This window comes from Loxodonta africana, unplaced genomic scaffold, assembly GCF_030014295.1.
Source record: "Loxodonta africana isolate mLoxAfr1 unplaced genomic scaffold, mLoxAfr1.hap2 scaffold_785, whole genome shotgun sequence".
Taxonomy (NCBI): Eukaryota; Metazoa; Chordata; class Mammalia; order Proboscidea; family Elephantidae; genus Loxodonta; species Loxodonta africana.
Window position 1 is genome coordinate 4,724 of NW_026975523.1, and position 7,777 is coordinate 12,500.

Sequence of the window (7,777 nt, forward strand, 5' to 3'; positions counted from 1 at the left end):
CGGGCCGCGCGAAGGAAGGCGCGCGAACGGCCGGGGCGTGCCTTGTCCCGTTCTTCTGCCTGCGCCGTCTCGGTGCGGCCCGGTTCGGTCCAGCGCCGTCTAAAACACGGCACCCGGGAGCGCGGCGGCGGCGGCGGCGGCGGCGGCGACGGCCACCGCCTCGGCCACATGAAGCTGCGGGCCCAATTCCGGAACGTGGCTCTGGCGCCGGCGCCCCACCGTGGCCGGGACGATCCCGCCGACGCCGCCGGCGTCCCGAGACGTCGCCTCGGCCAGCGCGGCCACAGCGCCTCCCATGTCGCCGGCGCCGGAGCTCCGGAGGAAAACGATGTCAAAGCGGCCGCCAGGTGGCGGCCGACAACCGGCGCGGGCGACAGCGGGACGGATCCGGATCGGCGGCCGGCGAGGGCGCGTCGCCGGGCGGCCGGACACCCGGTCCCGTCCCGGCTCCCCCCCCGCCCCCCTCCCCCGCCTCCCAGCGCCGCCGCCGAACACGTTTCTCGGCGCGGGGCGGCCGGAAGGCGTTGGGGCCGGCCACGGCGCGGGGTCGGTTGGGCCAAGGGGATCCACCCGGCCGGGCCCTTTCCCGCCTCGGCCAGGACGATCCTGCCGACGCCGCCGCCGGCGTCCGGGAACGTCGCCTCGGCCAGCGCGGCCACATCGCCTCCCGCGCGTGTCGCCGGCGCCGGAGCTCCGGGGGAAGACGATATCAAAGCGGCCGCCAGGTGGCGGCCGACAACCGGCGCGGAGTGCAGCGGGACGGATCCGGATCGGCGGCCGGCGAGGGCGCGTCGCCGGGCGGCCGGACGCCCGGCCCCGTCCCGGCTCCCCCCCCGCCCCCCTCCCCCGCCTCCCAGCGCCGCCGCCGAACACGTTTCTCGGCGCGGGGCGGCCGGAAGACGGTGGGGCCGGCCACAGCGCGGGGTCGGTTGGGCCAAGGGGATCCGCCCGGCCGGGCCCTCCTCAGGTTCCGGAGGTGTGAGCAGGCTGTGTGGCTGGCTGCTTCTCCCTGACGGAACAGCAGTGGAACGACGGTACCAGCCCACTGCAGCAGCCGCTCTGGGAATGGTGCCTGAGGGCTCCCCGCGGGGCAGGGCCGGTAAACCCTCTCTGCCCCTGAAAGGTCTCTTCCTGCCGCTGCCCCTCAGTGCGTCGTCTAAGCCCGCCTTCGACGGTCAGGACTCCCCGCTCGTCGCAGACATACTCGTTCGCTTGTGTTTCCGGGTCTTTGTCGTCAAGAGAGCTAGGCGGAAGCGTCAGCCTATTCCACCACCTTGGCCCCATCTCCCAAAGTTCCGATCCAAGGGGGTCCGGCCCAGCCGGGCCATTTCGCCCCTCAGCCAGGAAGATCCCGTCTACCCCGCTGGAGCCCTGGAGCACCATGCCGGCCAGCCGGCGTGTCCCACTCGGGGGGGGCCCTGGGAGGGAGGGAGGGAGGGAGGGAGGGAGGGAGGGAGGGAGGGAGGGAGGGAGGGAGGGAGAGAGGGAGGACCCCGGGAGGACCCCGGGAGGACGCCGGGAGCCAGGCCGGGCTCGAGGAGACGGAACGAAGGCCCCGGGCCGCCGTGGCCAGCGCGCGCCCGCCGGGACCGCTTCCCATCCCGTCGGCGCCGCAGAGCTCCGGAGGGGGACGGTATCGAAGCGGCCGCCGGGTGACGGCCGACGACCGGAGCGAAGGGCGGCGGGGGGGTGGAACCGGGTCCACCTGGGCCCCGGCCGGGGCTCGAGGGTGGCAGAGGGGACAGACTCCCCCGGGCCGCCGGGGAAACCTCTCGGGAGCGTCATGGGGCGCGCGCGCGCGCTCGCCCCCGAAAGGGCCGAACGGGGGGGGGCGCCCGAGGGGATGAGCGTCCACCGGGGGCGGGAGGGAGAAGAGAGCACGTCCCAAGCGTCGGACGGGCAGGTGTTCTCCGATCCGTATCCTTTGGACGGACGCGACAAACGGGACGGGATGAGACCGCCAGTCCCCGAAGTTTTCCTCCTCGTTCTTTGAGTGCCCGCGTGGCGCAGCAGGCAGACCGGGAGACGTTTTCCGCCGTCGTCCCTGTCGCCGAGCCAACGGTACGCGTGAGGCGGGTTGAACGGGCAAATTGCGTCGGGAGGGAGGGAGGGAGGGAGGGAGGGAGCCGTGCGTTTGCCGGCATCCGCGTCGCAAAAGAAAACCACGGCCGCCACCGAGAGCGTTCTTCCTCATCGCTTTCCATCCTCCCGCGACGCGGGCGGGCAAACGGGGGGCGGGGGGAGGCCGGGAACGCCTTCCCAGAGCCGGTACGGACCGGCTCTGGGCCCCCCGGTCCGACTGGGGAGACATCTCACCGAGGGAGGCCCTCGAGGCTCTCGGGAGCGAGGCCGGACTTAGTGAGGTCCAGCGGAGGCGCGGCGGGCCAGCCGCGAACGCCCGCCCAGAGGCCCTCGGGCGGCTCGGCCCGAGCGAGTGCTCTCCGGGCTCGCGGGCGGACTCGGGAAGGTGGCGTCTCCGGGGCGGGGGGGGGGAGGGAGAGGGGTGAGTCGGCGTCTCGAGCATCGAGAGATCTCCGGCGGCTCCCGAATGCGGGCGGGCGGGCGGGCGGGCGGGCGTGTGTGCGTGAGTCGTGGGGGTGGGGGGTGGAGTGCCGGAGGGGGGTTGGGGGGTGGGAGGCCGAGAGCGGGGCGGTGGGGGGCTCGGAGGGTGGGGGCGGTGGGGGACCACGCGCCTCGGGCCCGGGGGGTGGGGTGCTGAGGTGGGCGGGGAGTTGGCAAACGTTCCGGGTGGCCTGGTGCGTGTGCGCGCGTGCCTGCGCGCGTGCGTGCGTCCGTTCGCGCGCGCGCGCGTCTGTGCGGGGGCGCGTCTTTGCGGGGGCGTGTGCGCGCGTGTCCGGGCGTGTGTGCCTGCGTGTGCGCGCGTGACTGCGTGCGTGCGCGTGCGCGTCTGCGGGCTTGCCCGTGTGCGTGTCCGCCTGCGTCTGTGGGGGCGCCTGCGCACGTGAGCGCGGGTCTGTGCGTGCGTCTGTGTGTGCGTCTGTGCGTGTCTGTATGGGTTTGAGTGCGCGTCTGCGCGTGAGCGCGTGTCTGAGCGTGTGCGCCTGTGCCTGCGCCCGCGCGCGCCTGTGCCTGCGGGAGCGGGCGCGCGCTCAGGCGGACGGGCAGCCCCCCGTCGTCGCCCTCGGTCCGCCGAACGGGCGCCCCCTTGGCCGGATGGAGAGGCTTTTCTCCGCGCCCACGAGGGGAATCGCAACGGGAACCGTAAGGCCGCACGCCGGCGGCGCTAGCGCCGCCTGCCGACGAGGGCCGCCGCCGCCGATCCCCCCCCCGGCCCGACCCCCAGCCCCCCAACTCGGCCCGCGGTGAGGGCCGGGGCCGTATTCGGCTGGAGGGGGGGGACGGTAAGGCCGAGGGCAGCGTCGCCGTTCCCGCGTTGCACGCGTCGCCGTGCCGCGAGCGTCTCCCGGGAAGCCAGAGGAGCGAGGTGTGTGAAGCCCGTGCCGCGCGCGCGCGGACCCGACCGGGGTGTTCCGGGACGACCGACCGACCGACCGGCCGACCGGCCGACCGGCCGGCCGACCGGCCGACCGCCGTCGTGGAAAGCTCACGGCGGACTGGACATCTGACGGGCCCCTCCCTGTCCGAGCCGACCTCCCGAGGTACGTAGGAGGGGAAGGGTACGGTAGGCTGGTTCGGCTGGAAGCCATCCCACCCCCGGGAGGCGTCGATCGACGGGGAGGCGGGACCGGGAAGGCACCGGTTTCCAATCGGACGATGGCTGAACCTTGGGCGACGGGTACGCGGACTCCTCCGTCTTCGCCCGAGTTCGCGACTCTCTGCGGGGGGAGCTTTCCGGGAAGCGGGTGACGGGCGCGCGTGCCGTCGTCCCGTGAAGGCGCGCTACTACCAAGAGGCTCCGAACGCGGGCCGTCCTCGGGGGGCGGTTTATTTTTTCTCAGTCGGGGGGGACCCCCGCCACAGGGAGAGAAACACCCGAGTTGGAACGGTGCTCGGGTGGGGAGTAGGGCGTGGCGGTGAAGACTGACGTTCGTCATCGTCGTCGTTTCCGTTTAGATAGAGAACTGACTGCGGCGCCGCTGCCGTCGCGTGCCGTCGAGCGGCTCGGGACTCGGAGCGGCCCTAGGGGAGAGAGTCGAGCCGCCCCACGGGCTTCCCAAGGAGGAGCCGGCGGATCCGAACCGCCGACGATCTCGGTCGGCAGCCGAGCTCCGAGCCGCCGCCGCCGCCGCGCCGCCGGGGCTCCGTCTTTGCACTCGGTCTCCGGTACGCGGCGAGTTGGTTTCGCCCGAGGGGCGGAACGGCTCTCGAAGAGGAAAACCCGGTTTCAGAAAAGGAAGGAGACAGGCAGAGGGAGGGGGAGGGGGAGGGGGTGGGCGGGAGGGGTGGGGGAGGGGAGGGGGATGGGGGCAGGGGAGGCGAGGGGGAGGGGTGGGGGAGGGGAGGCGGTGGGGGGAGGGACGGGGAGGGGGAGGGGGGAGGGGAGGGGAGACGAGGGGAGGGGAGGGGGAGGGGGACGGGGGAGGGGGGAGGGACGGGAGGGGGAGGGGGAGGGGAGGGGAGGGGAGGGGGGCGGGGAGGGGAGGGGAGGGGGACGGGGAGGGGGAGGGGATTGGAGGGGAGGGGGAGACAGGCATACCTGGACGCCGAGCCAGCCCGGTGACGGCGTTAGGTAGAAGAAGGACGGTAGGCGCCCACGCGCTCACGCCCGTGGCTGCAGATACGGACACGCAGGCGCGTGCACGCGCCCGTGCGCGGGCGGGCGGTACGCACGTGCCTGCCCGTGCGTACCCGCGCGGGTACACGCGCGTAGGCGTGGGCGCGCCCACACGGGCGCGCCCGCGCCGGTACGCGCGCGCCCTCGGGCGCGTCCGTGCCCGTGCGTACGCCTAGGGGTGTGCACGCGCGGGCGCCCGCCTCTACGTACCTGCCCGAGGGCGCGCGCGCGCGCGCCCGCGCCTGCACGCGCCTGCACCTTCGCACGGGCACCTGCGCGCGGACCTGCCCGCGCCCCCGCCTCTGCGTGGGATCGGCGAGAGCCGAAAGCGGTACCGCCGCCGCCGCGTTTTCAAGATCCTTTGGCTCACGCGCCCCCCCACCCCCTTCCGGCCACCTTCGGGGGGAAAGCCCAACTTCACGGACGGGCGGAGCGGATAGCCCTTCAGCTGCGCCTCCCTGAAATAGAACGGGAGGAGTCACGAGAGCCTTAGGAAACGGAGCGAGGCGACGAGAGGGTGCGTCGAAAGGCGGGCGTCGAGAACTCCGGCCACAGGCGTTTTCCTTCTGTAGGGTGTAGAAAGCACCCCGCCGCACGCACCCGGCGTTAGGGAGCTGTCTCGAGGGCCGCGGTTTCTACTCCGCCGACTCCTTTCAGTTGAGACGGGGCGCCTCCGAGCGTGTGTGTGCGCGCGACCCGAAGGCGGTCGTCGAGGGACGACGGCACCCTCGGTCCGCCGAACCCCCGCGCCCTCGGACGGACGGGTGGAGAAGCTCTCCTCGACGTCACGGAGGCGGTCCCGACTGAAACCGGAGGGGCACGTGCCGGCGGCGCTAGGCCCGCCGCCGCCGAGGACCGCTGGCGCCACCCCCCCCACCGCCCACCACGCACCCCCAACCCCACCCCGCCTGCGCCCTTGCCGTGGGCCCCACGCTGGCGATATCCGGATCCAGTCCGACGTGGCCGCCGGCTGCCACCCGCCAGGCGGGGAAGAGGTTTGGAGGCGGCGGAGGCGGTGGGGGCGGCGGGGGGCGGCGGGGGTGTGGGCGGTGGGGGGCGGAGGAGGAGGAGGAGGAGGAGGAGGAGGAGGAGGACGGACGGACGGACGGACGGACGGAAGGACGGGAACGCGCCCGCGCGCGCGTGCGCCCGCACCGCAGGGTGCCCTCCGGAGACACGGACGGGCCCACGGAGCACACGGAAACACGGAGATGGACGCGAGGGGGCGCGCGCGCGCGCGCAGCAGACACAACCCCGGGACGCCCGGGAGACACAGAGGTAGGCGCGGGCAGGCAGAACACGCGGGAACGCGGACGCGCGGCACCCACGGACACGGTCCGCTCGCGCACGCGCACGGGGGCCTGGACGCACGGCGACTCGCACGGACGGCGCGGCCGAAACACGGGAAGGTACGCCTCAGGGGCACACGCCCGCGGACCCCCCCAACAGAAGCCCGCCCGCGGCCAAACCCCGCCGCCCCCCCCCGAAGCGGGACGCCCACCCGCGCGGACGGAGGGAGGGGCGCGACGGGGCGGACGGCCGCGCCGCAGTGCTTCGGAGGACACGGCGCCCCCGCCACACACGCGCGACGCGATAGACGCGTCGCGCGCGAGACGGGGGCACGGGCACGAGGTACGTACGCCCGACCGCGCGACTCGCGCGCCCGCCGGCCGCGCGCCCGCGCGGCATCCCGAAGAGGGCGCGCCGCACTCGGACGGACGGGGCCGCGCGCGCGCGCGCGCACCGGAGAGGCCACGCGCGCACCCGCGCGGACACGTACGCGCACGCAGCGGCGGCGGCGGCGGCGGCGCCCTCCGGCGACACGGACGCACGCCCGGGGCACGCGGAAACGCGGAGACGCACGCGCACAGCAGACGCACGCACGGGACGCTCGGGAGACGCGGAGGTAGACGCAGGCAGGTGGAACACGCGGGAACGCGCGTCGCCCCCGCGCACACGATACACGGAGCGGGCGGGCACGCTCCACTAGGCGCGCGCGGCCTGCACTTGACGCTCGGGGACGCGGGCGCGGACGCGGCCCCGTACACGCGGCACCCACGGGCAGGCGGCACGCGGGCTCGGACGCACGCCCGGCGACGCGCGCGGACGGAGAGACGGCGCACCGGAACCGCGGGCGGGAGACGCGAACGAACGGGCGCCTCCCGCGCCGCGCGGGGGGGACGCCCACGCGGAAGGCGCGGCACGGCCACACGCCCGCGGCGCCCCCGCGCGCCCGCCGTCCCCCCAAAGTGGGACGCGCTCGAGACGGCGCACGCGCACGGACGGTGACCGCGACGCACCCGCGTCCGCCCGCCCGCCCGCACGCACGCACGCACGCACGCACGCGACCCCGGAGGACGCGTCGCACGCGAGACACGGGGGCGCGCGCCCGAACTACGTAGGGTCGACCGCACGACTCGCGCGCCCGCCGGCCACGCGCCCGCGCGGTATCCCGAAGCGGGCCCGCTACGCTCGGACGCAGAGGCAGAGGCAGAGAGAGACAGAGACAGAGGCAGAGACAGAGACAGGCAGAGACAGAAGCAGAGGCAGAGACAGAGGTAGAGACAGAGGCGGAGACAGAGACAGGCAGAGACAGAGACAGACGCAGAGGCAGAGACAGACAGAGGCAGAGGCAGAGACAGAGACAGGCAGAGACAGAGGCAGAGGCAGAGGCAGAGAGGCAGAGACAGAAGCAGAGACGGAGGTGGAGACAGAGGCGGAGACAGAGACAGAGGCAGAGACAGAGACAGAGACAGGCAGAGACAGACAGAGGCAGAGGCAGAGACAGAGACAGGCAGGGACAGAGACAGAGACAGAGGCAGAGACAGAGGCAGAGGCAGAGGCAGAGGCAGAGACAGAGACAGGCAGAGACAGAAGCAGAGACAGAGGTAGAGACAGAGGCGGAGACAGACGCAGAGGCAGAGACAGAGACAGAGACAGGCAGAGACAGACAGAGGCAGAGGCAGAGACAGAGACAGGCAGGGACAGAGACAGAGACAGGCAGGGACAGAGACAGAGGCAGAGACAGAGACAGGCAGAGACAGAGGCAGAGGCAGAGGCAGAGGCAGAGGCAGAGGCAGA